At 46.1% G+C, this 16,197-nt stretch overlaps 1 long non-coding RNA gene across 4 annotated transcripts in view; it reads right to left on the reverse strand.

Moving 5' to 3' along the window:
• Positions 1-1,462: 1,462 nt before the first annotated feature.
• LOC144782605 (uncharacterized) overlaps positions 1,463-16,197 on the reverse strand; it is an 834,782-nt gene continuing 820,047 nt past the window's right edge. For all 4 annotated transcript variants that reach the window (XR_013601169.1, XR_013601170.1, XR_013601168.1 and 1 more), the window contains one exon: positions 1,463-2,182. This is a non-coding gene — a long non-coding RNA (uncharacterized LOC144782605). The remainder of the gene's footprint in view (positions 2,183-16,197) is intronic.

Raw genomic sequence — 16,197 nt, forward strand, 5'->3', positions numbered from 1 at the left:
TCTGAAAATGTGGTGATGGCAGCCACGGGAATATACTCGCTCAAAATCCCTTACTTCTTCGTAAAAGATCAGACCGCACTCATAGGTTGAAGCACATGCGGGTTTATTTACCGCATGACAAAACCAGGACGTGTATCGGCGTATCGCCTTCTTCGAGCTGTTAACATATAAACAATTTGTTCAGCTTATAAATAAAGTTACAAAAGAAACATGGCAAAGTATCATCCGGAGGCTTAATGGAGGGCCAGAAACTGTCCTTATAAATTATACGAGCACCCGAGCCCACTGGAGGGTTAAAAATATGAATGAACTTAAACTACGGAGACCAGTGTGCAATGCGAGTGAGAATAAAGAAAAGGCACACCGGAGGCTAATTAAATGATTTACATAGCACACAGGGACTCCAGTTTAGCAAGCAGCTTTTGAATGCTCGCATTTGGCCCAGGAGGAAGGAGAGAGAATTCTCCGAAACGCGTCGGCCAGGAGGACCCAAGACGGGATGATAAGTTGCTTGCTTTATCTTAATAAAGGCGTTTCCTTAACCTACCTGTGAGTGCGGCTTCAATTGCTGGGCAATTTAGAGAGAATGTATATGCGGCGGTTCCAGGCCACAGAAGCAACGCACCGCCCCTCAGCCAACAGGGGGCCTTACGATGGAAAATTGTATCGGTGATGGCGTGGTGGGTGATTTATTGAAGGCAGGCAAAGTATCATCCAGAGGCTTAATGGAGGGCCAGAAACTGTCCTTATAAATTATACGAGCACCCGAGCCCACTGGAGGGTTAAAATTATGCATGAACTTAAACTACGGAGACCAGTGTGCAATGCGAGTGAGAACAAAGAAACGGCACACCGGAGGCTAATTAAATGATTTACATAGCACACAGGGACTCCAGTTTAGCAAGCAGCTTTTCGAATGCTCGCATTTGGCCCAGGAGGAAGGAGAGAGAATTCTCCAAAACGCGTCGGCCAGGAGGACCCAAGACGGGATGATAAGTTGCCTGCTTTATCTTAAAAAAAGGAGTTTCCTTAACCTACCTGTGAGTGTGGCTTCAATTGCTGGGCAATTTAGAGAGAATATATATATATATATATATATATATATATATATATATATATATATATATATATATATATATATATATATATATATATATATATATATTTTTTTTTTAAACTGATTCTGAGCTCCATACAGATCAGACACCGACACAGGGAAGGGATAGCCTAGCTATTTCATCCTCCATTTATTTCGAATTTATCGCTATGACACGTTTCGGCATACCTGCCTTGTTCATATATATATGTATCCCAATCCAAGTTGCTTCATCAGCCTCCCCCTGCCCATGGCAGGCTGATCGTCAACTGTTGGCAGAGCGCTCTGGCTCCGCAATTCTCCAAATTATCAAAATAGATGATCACACAAAGGTTTGTTCTCACCACCAGGTCTTTTAATCTCAGTAAAGCGTTTCGCCTGTCACAGCAGGCTTGCTCACACACGGAGGTGTGGGATAGAATTACGTGTATACTGTGTAGTACATGACATAGAAAAGGGACTTCATTTGGATAGTCCCACAAAACTAGTATACATGGGGGCCATATTGGACTGGTAATAATTATATGATATGTATTACTCTGTAAGTACTAATCAAACTGCAGATGGTGCATGCACAGCCAGTCACATGAGTAATGTGGTTCATCTCGACATAGTGTATTATGTACCTTTTAATTTTTTACATGCTTATGACTGCTGCACTGCTAATTCGCTATGAGTATAGGGATGTATATTCATATTGCGTACAACTTCTACAGTTAGCAATGCTATCTGATATCGACATAGTGCCTGCTAATATCTATATGCAGGTTCTCCCATTAATCGGCCTGAACATGCCTAGTTAGCATTCTTATGTAAAACTGTAATCCCATAAAACTTAAAGGCCAAACCCCAAAACTGTGAATTCAACAAATATATACACATTGTAGTACTTCCTATATCCCCTCAATACATTTCTACACATAAATATACAGAATAGAACACAAAAGTATTATTAGGAACAAAAGGGTTCTCTTATGTGTAAATTGACACATTTCTATATTTCAATTTGTGCCTCCGTGATGTTTCTGAAGAAAAGGGTAGGGTAGAATCTCGATTGCCTTCCGGAGTCGGCCCCTTCCTTTCCTCCTGTAATTTAAAAGAAAATACAGAAAAAGAAAAGAACTATCAGTTATCTAATAGTAAAGGTTGAAACACTAATTATATACAATTTTTCACTTTACAATATTTTTTACCCAATCCGAATTCATAGCAATGGATCTACAGATGTACGCTCAGTTCCTCGTCCTGGTTAAGGCCCCCAGGGTCTTTGCTTTGTAAATTAATGATATGCCAGGACTCACGTTGTCTAAGTTGCAGCTCTCTATTGCCGCCCCTTCTGTTGTATTCTATCTGTTCAATTGCATAGAATGTCAGTAGTGGACTATTGGACAGATGATATTCGGCAAAATGCCTGGCTACTGGGTAATGTGGGTCGTTATTGTTTATTGCCCTCATGTGCTCCATTACTCTCTTTTTGGCAGCAAGAGTGACACTCCCCACATACCTCAGTTTGCAAGGGCATTCTAGGATGTAGATGACTTAGTTGGATCCAAATGTCAGGAATTGCTCCATGTTTCTCTCAGACACTGGTGTGAGGTATTTTTTCTGCATATGGCTGTTGCGGCATGCCCTACAATGGGCGCCTTTTTGCTGTGATTTTCTGGTTTTTCGACTTTAATGTAGCTGTGGGCCTGCTAATCAGACCCACAGCCCTGCTGTTCTCTCTTTAAATTGATACCATGTACTTTAGGTACATACCAGATTGGTTACTGGGTCACCCTTGTGAGCCCCTGTATAGTGTACCATAGGTACCCAGGGCATAGGTGCACCTTAGGCCTACCAGGGGCTGCAGCATGTATTGTGCCACCCCTGGTTTGCCTTCCAAACTGAAACCACATGTCTGTTCACACAGCCTGGGTAAGGTGGTGTAATCACCCGTAACTTAGATATAGTATACCTATATCTACCTTTACATATAGAAACATATGCACCTATAAGCCACTCCTATGGTACGCCTCGACAACCCTGGAGGCAGAGTGCTTGGTTTTATGTGAGAGGGTGCCCTAGTATGAGCTGAGCCCCTCTGCAGCTTTCGGATCCATTTCCTTATAGCTGTTCTATGATATAGCTATACCATATACTATCAAGTGCATTATAATCCTCACGGTTAATGCTAACTTTGGTTTGGCTTTATCAAAACATGTCGTGTAAGGTGTCAAACACTTTGGAATACTACCCCCCCCCACCAGTCCTGGCGGCGGGGGTAGCATTCCACCCTTCGAGAGGGAGAAGACATGTAGTTACTGCTTTACCCGGTTAAAGTTAAACAGAGCCTCAGCATCACAAAATGGATGCTGCTGCCACAGACACGAGTCTGACCTCCTGCTGCTGGACGAAACTCCGGCAGGGGAGGCCTGGACAATAGCTTTCCTGTCCAGGGAGGTGCCAGCACCTCCCCAGACAGGGTTTTGTGTATTGGGGCAGAGAGGGCTGCATCAGCAGATGCTTTTTCAGACACTGCCTGGGACACTGCCTGGGGCACACAAGGTGCTACATGCATAGCCCGGTTCAAACCAGTTGCTGGGGCACTCCAGCCCTGCTCTGGCTCGAAACTGGACAAAGGGAAAGGGGTGTTACCACCCCCTTCTCAGGTCCACCCATAGGAGGGATCTAGTCAGGTAATCTAGCCCCCATCCTTAGTATAAGTATAGGAGCTGTGTCCCTGGGACTTTAGATTATCCTGGACGAATCTTTGAAAGACGTATCTTGGACCTTCGACATTCCATTTAACTGTAAGACGGAAGACATCTCCCTTGTGGTCAAGGAGTGACCACTCTGTGCAAACAGGCACCAACAGCAACTTCGCCTGTCTGCAGTTCCAAGGCTCCTGTCGGAACCCGAAGACTCTGTGACTCAAGAACTGGACTTCCAGACTTCTCTGACCCGACCCACATCCACAGCAAAGCTGAGAGGCGTGGCGGACACGAGAGACGTGGGACCGGACATCTTGGACATCCTGCATTTTGCTACCTGCACTCCTTTCCTGAAGCCTCAGTAAGTTGAGCATTGGGGTACGAGAAGCCCCGAGCACCATTTGCACCGAAGGCCTGGCCCCCACACTCCGCGAGTGTCCCGTGGGCCCCGCCTTTGCATTTGAGCTCGACGTGGCTTCCCGGTTCCTTGCCCGTTGGCTAGTGAGCCCCCTGAAGACGCTATCTTGAATCTAACTTGCTTTCCTGATTGCTCCTGGCTTGCTCCAGCTTCCCTGAAAAGGAGAAGCGCCACAGATCTTGCTGGTCTGCATCAGAGCCAATCTTGACATCCTGCTTGGGTTGCAGTTGCCAAGGCTTGTTGGGTCCAATCCGGATACTGACACCGCAGTCATCTAGATCCATCGTGGGACAGCTCGAATCCAGCGCCTGGTCATCGTCGATGCCTCCTGGACCTCGTGGCTGAAGAGACAAACTCACCTTCTTCACCTTCAAGCACCCGACATCGCCTGGTTCCTTCCTGGTCAATGGCTAGTGACCCAGACTCTATCCCCCCTGCTTTCAGGTTCTTCACATCTCAGATCCACCCATGGATCCACCCGGACACTTTTCCTTTGGTCGCCTGCAACACTTCTTTGCAGCTCTCCATAGAAAACGACGACGAAACCCGACACGAAAAGAGACCTATGCACCCGGCTTCCCTGGGTGAGGTAACACGAGTACTCCGGTGCTCCCGTGGGTCTTGACCTTCGAAGTGTCCTAGTTTAAAAGGGTTCCATCCTAGTCCAACCGGAAGTGTCCTTAAATTGTATATTTGTAACTTCTTTGTTTCCCATAGAAAGTCAATGTGTTTAGACACTGCACGCTTCTCCCGTGGGCCTCCTACTTCCTAACCTTTGGTTGTTTAGTGTAGCCCCAGCAACTCCACAGGCCCCAGGCCTGCTTTCTAACTCTCATGTGGTACTTATACCACTTTCTTAGTATATGGTTTGTGAGGCCCCTAGGGCATAACGTATACTGTGCAACTTATCGTATTATACACCCCTAATGTATTTTTCAGAGGGAGGCGGGAACAGGGCCCCTTCCCGACCCTATTCCTTGCGGCTTGATGTATTTTTTAAGGGGAGGGGGCTGGGGTGACCGCATCCCGAACCTCCAAAAACCCTGGAGACCCCATCCATGATGTCCGCAGTATTTTTTAAGGTGATGTGGGAGCCTTTATAAGGCTCAGGGAGCCCACCCCCAATGCTGCAACTAAACTTTAAAGGGAGGGGCTGTCCTGTCCCCGCCTTAAGCCTTTAATGGCCCTGGGGGCCTCATTCCCTGTGGCCGGCTCATATACTGGGTTTCCGGGGGAGCCACAGTCGGGCAGGCAAACTTGTGTTTGTTCCCGCATGGCGGGAGCATTTTTGTATCTCCCCCAAGAAGGAGCAAACACAAAGTCCACTCTAAGTGGGTCGGAGCTTTATAAATGCTCCAGCCAGCTGGAAACATACTTGTATTCTGTTTCCCTGCTCATACTGATGCAGGCAAGGAAGCAGAATAAGTTATTGCACCCACCCAGAGGGCGCAGCATAAATAGCTGCTCCCTGCAAGCAGGAGCAATGCCTGCTCCCGCACCTTCAGGGGAGCCGACTGGAACTGAAGGGTCCCCCTGTGGCCCCTACAATGTGCATGATGGGAGCCCTGGGTAGCTATCAGGGCTCCCACCTCCAATAAAGGTAGGCCCTGGGGGATGGGGTCCCCAGAGCCCTAATAGGCTCAAGGAAGGGCATCACATGGACCCCTCCCATTTTTATTGTATATTGCCCCAGGCGCTGTGGTCCTCGGTGCCTATTAAGGCTCAAGGAGGGGGCTGCATGCCATCCTTCCCTGTTTGCTTGTATTTGGCAATTTGGGAAATAGGGTCCTCAGTGCCAATTAAGGGTCCAAGAGGGGGCTGCACACCCCTCCCCTTAATATATAGATCACAGGATCTGGAGTCATGTCAAGCCCTGTAACCAACACCCCCAGTATGCATGGCCAAATGCCATGCTCAGCATGGGGTTGGCAGCCTGCAGGGAGTTAGAAGGAGAGCCTGGCTGCAACTCAGGCCAAGTTGCTAACCCCACACCACGCACAAGTAAAGGCTGTGTGCATCATGAGGTTGGCTGCTTGCGACAGGGGTTGTCGGTCTCAAGGTGGGTGTCCAGGCCCTGTTGCCAAAGACGTTGCGCAGTGTGGGATTGACTGTTTGCCCTTTGGGCAACTACGGGGGTTCGCTTTAGGTAGGACCATAAAATACTACTTTACAATGAAAGAAAATAGAAATTGACTGAAAAACCAAAGGTTAAAGTTATATTATTGTATGGTGTAATAAAAAAGATGTTTTTGTTTTTAAAAAAACCTTAGAAATTCACTGAAAAAACAAAGGTTAAAGTAGCATTAGAGTTAGATGAATATGTCAGTGACAACATTAATATCTTGAACTAAAAAAACACATAAATGCCAAGGCTTTTGTGTCTCCAGGGGTTTAGCCATCAACATAGGTAAATCCAAATTCCTGGTCCTGAATCCCCCTAGGAAGTCAGTCCACCCTCCAACCCTAGACTCGGTCCCACTGGAAAGGGTAAGGGAATTTGACTACCTAGGCATTCGTCTCTGCGACTCTATGAGTTGGAAGGCTCACCATCAAAAAACCATTCTGACTCATAGGAGGGTTACAGGGGCATTGCTAAAAGAACATTGCGCCTCATCCCTGAAACCAATTGGGGCGATATTGGATATTTACAGGGCAAAGGTGGTGTCTGCGGCGCTGTACGGGGCAGAACTGTGGGGTACGCAGAAAATTGATACCCTGACCTGTCTTGAGAACAAATTTCATAAAGATCTAATGAGGCTTCCTCACAGCACTCCCACGCTCCCTCTTCTAATCGACACAGGTACACGTCCCCGATCCGAGCAAGCAAAGCTACGCCCTCTTTTATTGTGGGCTCGAATATGGAATGTTTCAGAACTCTCCAGCTACGCAGAAGCCCTGCGCAAACTTCTTTCTACCACGGGCTGGCACAAGGTTGGTTGGCTGAGGGAAGTAAAGCGGCTCCTCTGCGAATTGGGCCTGGCAGACGCTTGGGCCAATAGAACATCTCCACCTAAACAAATGCTAAAGAAAATCTTCTGGTCTTGGGTGGATAAAGAGAGAGCGAGCAATCCCAAATTATGCAGATCTGCCGCTGAGTTCTTGCTAATTAAAGATCGCCCCCTTAGAGAACCTTACCTGGACATGATCTCCAACCCGATGGATCGGGCATTATATTTTAAATTTAGGGTGGGAGTTTTGCCTCTAGGCCAGTGGACAGCAAGCTGGGAACCACCTTGGCAAACTACACCGTCTTGCCTTTTTTGCACTAACAGGGTTGAGTCTATTGCCCATCTAATGTTTGAATGCCCAGCCTATGTAGCACCTCGCCATAGATGGCTGAAACCTCTTTGTTTGAGTTTGGGCACTGGGTCACACTTGGAGGCCCTACAGATTTTAAGATCGGATGCGCGTCCCCTGTTTGCTTGCTGCCTGGCAACATTTTTGGGCTGGGTATGGAGGATAAGAACTATGAGGAAATTGCTCCTCCAGTAAGGTTATCCCATTAGACTCAATCTGGTTCAACCATCTGATGTTCCGTTTCCTCTCCCTTATCATTCTAAGTATGACTGTATCTCACTGTATGTTTCCCTTCCCTTATTATTTTATCAAAGACTGTATCGCATTTTTTATTGTACAAAACGTTTAGAGGGCTGAGTTGCTTAATTGTTTTTATCATATCTGTTTTGTACTGTATTGCTTTTATGAAATGACAAATATTGCATATAAATGCACCAGTTATAGTTAGCAGAGCTAACTATAACTTGCACCCCACCCATGCACTGCTTAGGACCTCCTCACATATTACATAGTTCATGACATGTTCTATGGCATCATTTATGACATCATTGATGACATCTAAAATGACATCATTGATGACATCTAAAATGACATCATTGATGATATCACTGCTGACGTCATCCAAGCTTCTTCTTTACCCATTACTCTATCAACGGGTATGGTATTGGAGGCCTGAAAATAAGTACCAAATAGCTCAGAATATTATGAAGCATCATTAATGCCATCGCAGATACAACTCCCATAGGTATAGCACGCATGTCTTATGTGCAACATTGACCCTGTACCAATCACTTCACTGGTAGCCTGGTTCAAATTAACAATCAACCACAGGTATAAGGGAAATCCTCATTGCACATAGATATTTATACATGAATACATTTGTTCAGACGGAGCCATGTTCCTCAAAGTAGTCTATGTATGTTCCAAAATTAATGTCCTACTATGGACCGCTTTTATCTCTATCAATCCCCTCATAGTCACCAAAACTGCACTGATAAATGAAGTTGATATGAGTAGAAAAGTGTTTACTGTAAACAGAATTTACTCAAAGGAGAGAGTTTACTTTGTACCATAATGTTTGCAGACTGTGAAACTCTCATGAGAAATACACCATAGAGTATTAAAAAGTATCCACTAAGAACAGTGTACACTCTATGCAATGCTTGTACAGAAAGACACTATTTGCTGAAAATAACCAAGGTCTGATTTAGCTAAAGATCATACTACCTGCAGACTTTATACTGTGATGAAAACAATACAGATAGCCCAACTTCTGAAGCAAAAGAAGCACATGTACATAGGATGGTAAGTCTTCTATGTTATGTAGAAATTGTCATGCTGAGACGATTCTGTCTGATAACTCAAGGCTGCTTACAATACGCTGGGGCAGATCTACAAGAAAGTGCTGCAGGGCGGCACTGCAAGCCCTTTGGCTGCGCCACGCTGCGGCACTTTCACAGCACAGAAATGCGACATATCTACAATAATATGTTGCATTCCTGTGCTCTCCCCAGCGCTGGTGCAAAAACAGCTGCCATGCGCCGGCGCAGACACCCTTGCACCATGGTGCAAGGATGCCTGCGTCATAAGGAGATTGCTTTTGTGACGGAAGGGGCATCTTCCTGCACAAAAGCAATCACTGCAGGCATTTTCCTCTTTCAATGCGTGCTGTAGAATGCAGCACGCATTGAAAGAGGAAAAACTGAGGAGAAATGAAAACATTTCTCCTCGTTACGCTTGGCTACGCCACCCCTATGGTGCCGCAGCAAACTGACACCTTTCCAGGTTTACGATTTCTCATAAATCTGGAAATGCATCAGTGGACATGGGCGTTGCGTGGGAACACCCACAGCAAAACCCATGTCCCGCCCCTAATACGCAAAGTGCTGCATGAACAGGGGCGATATTTACAAGCACAGGTTAAGTTACGTAGGGTAACCTTACCTGTGCTTGTAAATATCACTCAGCAGGCTGCGCCACCGGTGCATCACGCAACGTGATGCACCTGCGACGCATGGGGCTTGTATATCTGCCCCTTAGTGTCCACAACGTAGAATCTTTGCACTGTTGGAAACTTTTTCTGCAGAACTAAAAAAACGTATGTGGAACGTTCTGAACACAGTCATCACCTGTCGCCTTCACACAGAGTTACTCTTCAGTACAAAGATTTATAACTTGTTCAATACCTCTGCACACCTATGGCGCATTAGAAGCGCATGCGTTTTGTAAATGATAATACCCATTAGCTGGACACAGGCTGTACAAAATTAGATAGGAACGCAATATGGTAGCTACCTGCCGCTATGTAAACTATAAGACAAACTAGCACAGTCATTGGATGGGTCATGAGTGATGTCATCAATTATGTCATTTGAGATGTTAGAATCAATGTCATAAATGATGTCATAGAAAATGTCATCAATGATATAATATGTGAAGTCATAAGCAGTGCATGGTGCGGGCACAATTTATAGTTAGCCTTGCTGACTATACCTGGTGAATTTCTGTGTTTTCTTTAGTTCAAAAAGGTAATATATATATATTATGGAAGACATTGATCTTGATAATGCTTAAATAAAAACTTAGAAACTGCTTATACTTACTTGTGTGTAGTGGCTCGTTACTAGCGAAGAACTTTATCTTGTGGGGAAGAGGTCCGCACCTGTGTTGAACCGCCCTGTGATTGGCGGACAGGAGTCTCTTTTGATATATATATATATATATATATATATATATACATATATATATATATATATATATATATATATACACATACGTGTGTGTGTGTGTGTATATATTTATATATATATATATATTTTTTATATATATCCAATCTGCAACTCCCAAGTAAGTGCGCTCTCAGGACAAAAGGAACCGGGACAGATTACCAATGTAAAGCGATTTAATTTCACAACGCGTTTCGACTACAGCCGTAGTCTTGGCCACATGTAAACAAAACAGTGTTACAATGGTTGGTTAAATAGGGTCACATGGTCAAGTGGTACAGGAAGTGGTAATCCATACAAACAAGGCAGCCATGATGGAAAGTGCAAAAGATAACACAGTCACGTTGTGAATCCAGTTAAAAGTCTAATACATAGTGAAGTAGACTCGAAAATTAATATTCAAAGTAACCCAAATAGAATGTAATCATATACACTGATAGCGGGTGCATGAGCATGAACTGGCAAAATTTTGTGGCATGGCAAACTGTTGACACCACTCGCACTGTGGAGCGTGATCCCACGTCACAAACTAGCGACTGTAATGGCATGGAATGTTTGAGTAGTGTAATATGCCGTTGACAACAAATTATGTTAAGTGGCATCATCACCTATGTGCAAGGTAGCATAGTGCCTCGCACTCAGATATTGGCTGGCACTCTATTTCAGTGCCAGTGCGTAGCCCAGCCTGCTGGTGACGAGGGCCTGGGTGACCGTCCTTCTGGTTTCAATGGGGATCCATCTGTAGATCTTGTGAAGCATACGGAGGGTGTTGAAGTAGGAGGCGTTGACTTGTTGGGTCATTGACAGAGAAGAGTCCAGGATGAACCCCAGGTTGCGTGCGTGGTCGGTGAGCGTCGGCGCGGTTCTCAGCGAGGCTGGCCACCAGGAGTCGTTCCAGGCGGAAGGGGTGGAGCTGAGGATGAGGACCTCCGTCTTGTCAGAGTTCAGTTTCAGGCGACTGCTCATCATCCATTCGGCGACGGCCTTCATCCCTGCGTGGAAGTTGCTTTTGGCACAGCTGGATGTTGTCCGTGTAGGAGACTGTGTTGAGGTTGTGCGAGCAGATGATGTTGGTGAGCGGTGTCATATAGTCGTTGAAGAGGGTCGGTCTGAGGGATGATTCTTGGGGTACACCGCAGGTGATCTTGGTAGCTTCGGATCGGTATGGAGAAAGGCGGACTCTCTGGGTTCTGTCGGTGAGGAAGGAGGTGATCCAGTCTAGGGCTTTGTTGCGGATTCCTGCATTGTAAAGGCGTGTGCGCAGGGTGCGGTGGCAGACGGTGTCGAAGGCGGACGAGAGGTCCAGGAGGATGAGGGCCGCATTTCACTGTTGTTCAGCAGGGCCCTGATGTCGTCCGTGGTGGCGATGAGGGCGGTTTCGGTGCTGTGGTTGCTGCGGAATCTGGACTGGGATGAGCCCAGGGTGTTGTTCTCTTCAAGGAATTGGGTCAGTTGTCTGTTGACAATCTTCTCGATGACTTTCGCCAGGAACAGGAGCAGGGAGATGGGCCGAAAGTTCTTTAGGTCTTTTGGGTTGGCTTTGGGTGTTTTGAGCAGTGCGTTTATTTCTGTATGTTTCCAGCTTTCCGCAAGGTGGCGGTATCGAATGAGCTGTTGTAGATCTTACGGAGTTGGTGTGCGATGATGGAGCTCGCTTTGTAGAAGATGTGGTGGGGCAGGGGTCTGATGGTGAGCCGGATGGTGTTCATGATCTTGATGGTGTCTTCGCCGTTGACATGGTTTCAGGAAATCAGGCGGCCGTTGTGACTGGGGTGTGATGAGTCTGCGGTGTCGGCGGCTGTCGGAGGGGTCTGGGTGTTAAAGCTGTTGTGGATGTCTGCGATCTTGCAGTGGAAGAAGGTAGCTAGAGAGTTGCAGAGGTCTTGTGATGGCGGGATGTCGTTGGAGCTAGAGCTGGGGTTGGCGAGTTCGTTTACGATGTTGAAAAGCTCTTTGCTATTGTGTGCGTTGTTGTCGATGCGTTCCTTGAAGGAGGTCCTTTTGGCCGTTCAAATGAGTTGGTGGTGTCTGCGGCTGGCGTTCTTGAGGGTATGGTTGTCTGGAGTTTGCTTGTGGCGCCATTTCTTCTCTAGTCTCCGGCAGGTCTGTTTGGATGTCTGAAGGCCGGCGGTGAACCAGATGGCTCTTCTGTCGGTGCGTCTGTTTGTGGGTTTCTTGATTGGAGCAAGAGTGTTGGCGCAGTCATCAATCCATTTCTTGAGGTTGCGGGCGGCTGTGTAGGTGTCAGTGTGGTCAGTCGGTGGGTCTCGGGCGAGGGTGGTGATTAGCTGGTCTTCGGTGACCTTGTTCCAGCTGCGGTGGGGGATTCTTTGCTGGTGGATGTGTACGGTGGTTTTCTTGAAGGAGAAGTGGATGCAGCGGTGATCTGTCCAGTGGAGTTCGATGGTGTGGCTGATGGAGACGTGGCTGCTGGTGGAGTAGATGGGGTCGAGCGTGTGTCCGGTGGAGTTGGTGGGTGTCATGGCGAGCTGTTTGAGCCCGAGGTTCGCGAGGCTGTCCAGTAGTGTGGTGGAGTTGCTGTCGTTGGTGTTCACGAGATGGAAGATCAGTTCTTCTAGGAGAATGTAGTCTGTGGAGGCCAGGGCATGTGTGCTGATGGCGTCTATGTGCTGACGTGCACTGTGTGCGGCCTAGCTCCAAAGAAGGCACCATTGAACCATTGTATGAGGGTGCCTGTGTTACAGGCAGGATTGTTTTTGTACATGAAGATATACCTTGCTGCACAAAAACAATCCTTAAAGGCATTTTTCCCTTTCTATGTGTGTTGCAGAATACGGCATGCATTAGAAAAAGGAAGTAACGAGAAGAAATTTTAAAAAATTCTCTTTGTTACGCCTAGTTCAGGGAGGCATAACAGTTTGGCACAATCCCCAGGTTTCCTCACCTTAGATAATCTGGGATTGTGTCTAAAGCCATGGGTGAATACATAGGAGTGCCCACGTTCCACCCATGGAATGCCTTTCTGAAGCAGGGTAACGCAAGGAAGAGCTTTGTGCTGCCTTGTATTACTTTTTGGGAAAAATGTCATGCAACTCCACACAAATCTGATTTACGTGGCTTTGTAAATCTCGCCTAGCATTCTTGTCATAGATGTACCAAAAAAAGTGACCCGACCATGATACAAAATGTTAGTAAACTGGGCCTAGAACTTTACCTAGGAAGCACTCACAGGGGAATTGGAAGGAGGGCCTGGCTGCAGGCTAGGACCGGAGGCCTACCTCAAGTCTTACATCTTTCCACAGGGGGAAATCGGTGGGTGGGCGCAAGGCCTAGGGCTTGCGGACAACCCCCTGCTACGCATGTGGGGTTGACTGCTGCTGGTCATTGGCCGAAGGCCGTGCGCAGCAGGTGCTCGTGCACTCACTATGCACTGCTTATGACCTCACATTTGACCTTATTAATTACATCATTTATAACGTGTTTCATGATATCATTAATAACATCTGTAATGACATCACTGCACGGCGAGTGCTAAGTTATAGTTCATTGATTTAACTATAACTGGTGCATGTCAGTGGTTTCTTATGTTTAAAACGTTACGTTTTAACTTACATTATAACCTAACTATACTGTCACTTTAACCTTTGTTTTTTTCAGTGAATATATGCACACGCACACACACACAAACACAAATATGCAAACACACACATGCACGTGCACACGTTTATATTACCTGGGTAGCCCCTTTTAGCCGATGTCTGCCAGTGGTTTCAAAGTTCATATTTCACAGAAAAGAGGTTTAACCATGAATTATTTCAAGTAATCCACAGTGCTGGATTCATTTGTGGAATATTTTGCTTTCATAAACAAATGGAAATGTTAAATGGCTGGTTAACACATCATTTTGTCTTTCAGTATGGTAAAAATGGTTTCACAAGATGACAATGACAGTGCTGCTCTCGAGTATTAATCAGCACATCTCGCAAGCTCATCCCTGCAGGCCCATCCTCTGTGTATATATATTTTGCAAAAACTACTCTATATTGTCAACGTACCACAAAACCATATTTTATAATACATTTTTAATTTCCTTTCAATGTGCTTTGCATTTAAAATTTGACATAAAATAAACATTGTTGCATAAAGCACAGTTTTTAATAACCAATTTATATTGATTTTGGTGTAAATAGCAGTAATGACATACATTGACCAGTTCCACAATTCAATATCTTATGCATTAGACAGAGATATGTAATTAAGATTAAGAAGTCGCAACATGGAGCCCATGGTACTCCCACCATTTGCCCCAGATATTTTCATGTTTCCGGGGGCAGCCCCATGCCTCGTAAATTGGTCATTCCTGGTGAGCGCACCAATCCACGCCCCTTCTCCAGTCCACCAAGGACGCGGGATCTGAGGAGTTCCGTTTACAAGCAATTATGCGTTTGACAACAATGGACTTTTTTGTTTTATTTTATTTAGAATTTTCAAATTTAAAACAGTACAACTACAGTGAATGGCTGCATTAATAGGCATGTTGCATTAAAAAAATATAAATTCATTGGTTGTTATAATTGGAATGAGAAGTTCTCGCATTACTAATCTGGTGACATAGAAAAAAGCCCATATCAGTGGGTACGGGTGGGGGAAGGCCTACATTAATAAATGGAGGTACAGTGGTAGCCGCGGGGAGTCAAGGCATTGGATTGTACAGACAGTTGGACCATAAGGTAGATGTGGGCGCTGAGTGCGTCAGCAACGATGCTTGAAAAGAGCCCCACGTTATCTTTGGGTGTGCTGGGGTGGGAGCATTGAATAGTATAGTGTTGGCCGTTTCTTATAAAAGCGACATCAAGTAACCATTCTCAAACAGTAGGCACTCCTCCCTGGCCCCAGGAGCTGGTCACCCTTTGTTTAGCATGGAGTAACATCATTGCCAGGAGGCACTTGTTTTCATCTGGCATTTCTGACGGAAGGCATAGGAGTGCCAGTCCCTGTGAGGGATGTAATGACAAATGCGTTATTCCTCGAAAGTAGAGAGAATAGTCTGCCAGTAAACTAATATTGGTGACATGACCAGGCAAGATGCATGAAACAGCTCCCCTGCCATGACATCTGGCGCATTCGTCATGATCACTCAGTATATATTGGCAGAATTTGACCAAGGTATAATATGGCTGGTGTAAGAACCAAAAGTGTATGAGGTGGAGCCTACCGTTAGTAGATAAAGTTTGTGTCAGTCCACACACAGTCCCCAGTCCTTATCTGATATAAATTTGCCTTGGTCAGTCTCCCATCGTTGCCGGGCTCTCTGGGTTCCGCTAGGCGCCTCCGACTGTACAGCAGAGTAGAGACGAGAGAGGAGATGCTTGGGAGAGGACTGCGTGAAAAGAAGGATAAAGGTTGTGCATTCAGTACGGGCCTCAACAAACTCAGGGTATGAATCTCTAAGTTTCACACGTACGTAAAAAAAGGTAAAGAGATCCAACGCATCTAGCGGGTCATTCGTGTTGGCAGTTAGCCTGTCACAGAAATGTCCATAAGGAAAGATGTGACCCATCTCTGACATACCCCAGAGCACCACTCTCTGAGCTGCAGGGGACTTTTCTAGTATTTGGTTTAGCTGGGAATGGATAATCAGCTGCTTGGGGGAGTATAGTACTGCATGGCCCAGTCGAGCCTGTAGCCGGACCCAAGTCTGTTGGTACAGGCAATCATATCAATATCTCTCCTAGACTGTTGCGGAGATCGCCCGAGCAGTGAAGGGAGTGAGTGAGGATGGCCCTGATCCTGGCCACCATCATTGCCACCCCAATGAAGACCCTTTCAATCCTCAGTCCACCTACCTCCTCCAGAAAGCCCAGCACGGCCACCCGGGGAGTAAGTTCAAACCGATGCCCCAAAATCCCAGAAAGTTCCTCATTTACTCTCTCCCAAAGGGGGTCAGCCTGGGGCAGGCCCAGGTCATATGGACAGGGCTTTAAGTGGGCCGGGTCTCAAGGGGTC

Source organism: Lissotriton helveticus, chromosome 9 (genome assembly GCF_964261635.1).
Source record: "Lissotriton helveticus chromosome 9, aLisHel1.1, whole genome shotgun sequence".
NCBI classification, from domain to species: domain Eukaryota; kingdom Metazoa; phylum Chordata; class Amphibia; order Caudata; family Salamandridae; genus Lissotriton; species Lissotriton helveticus.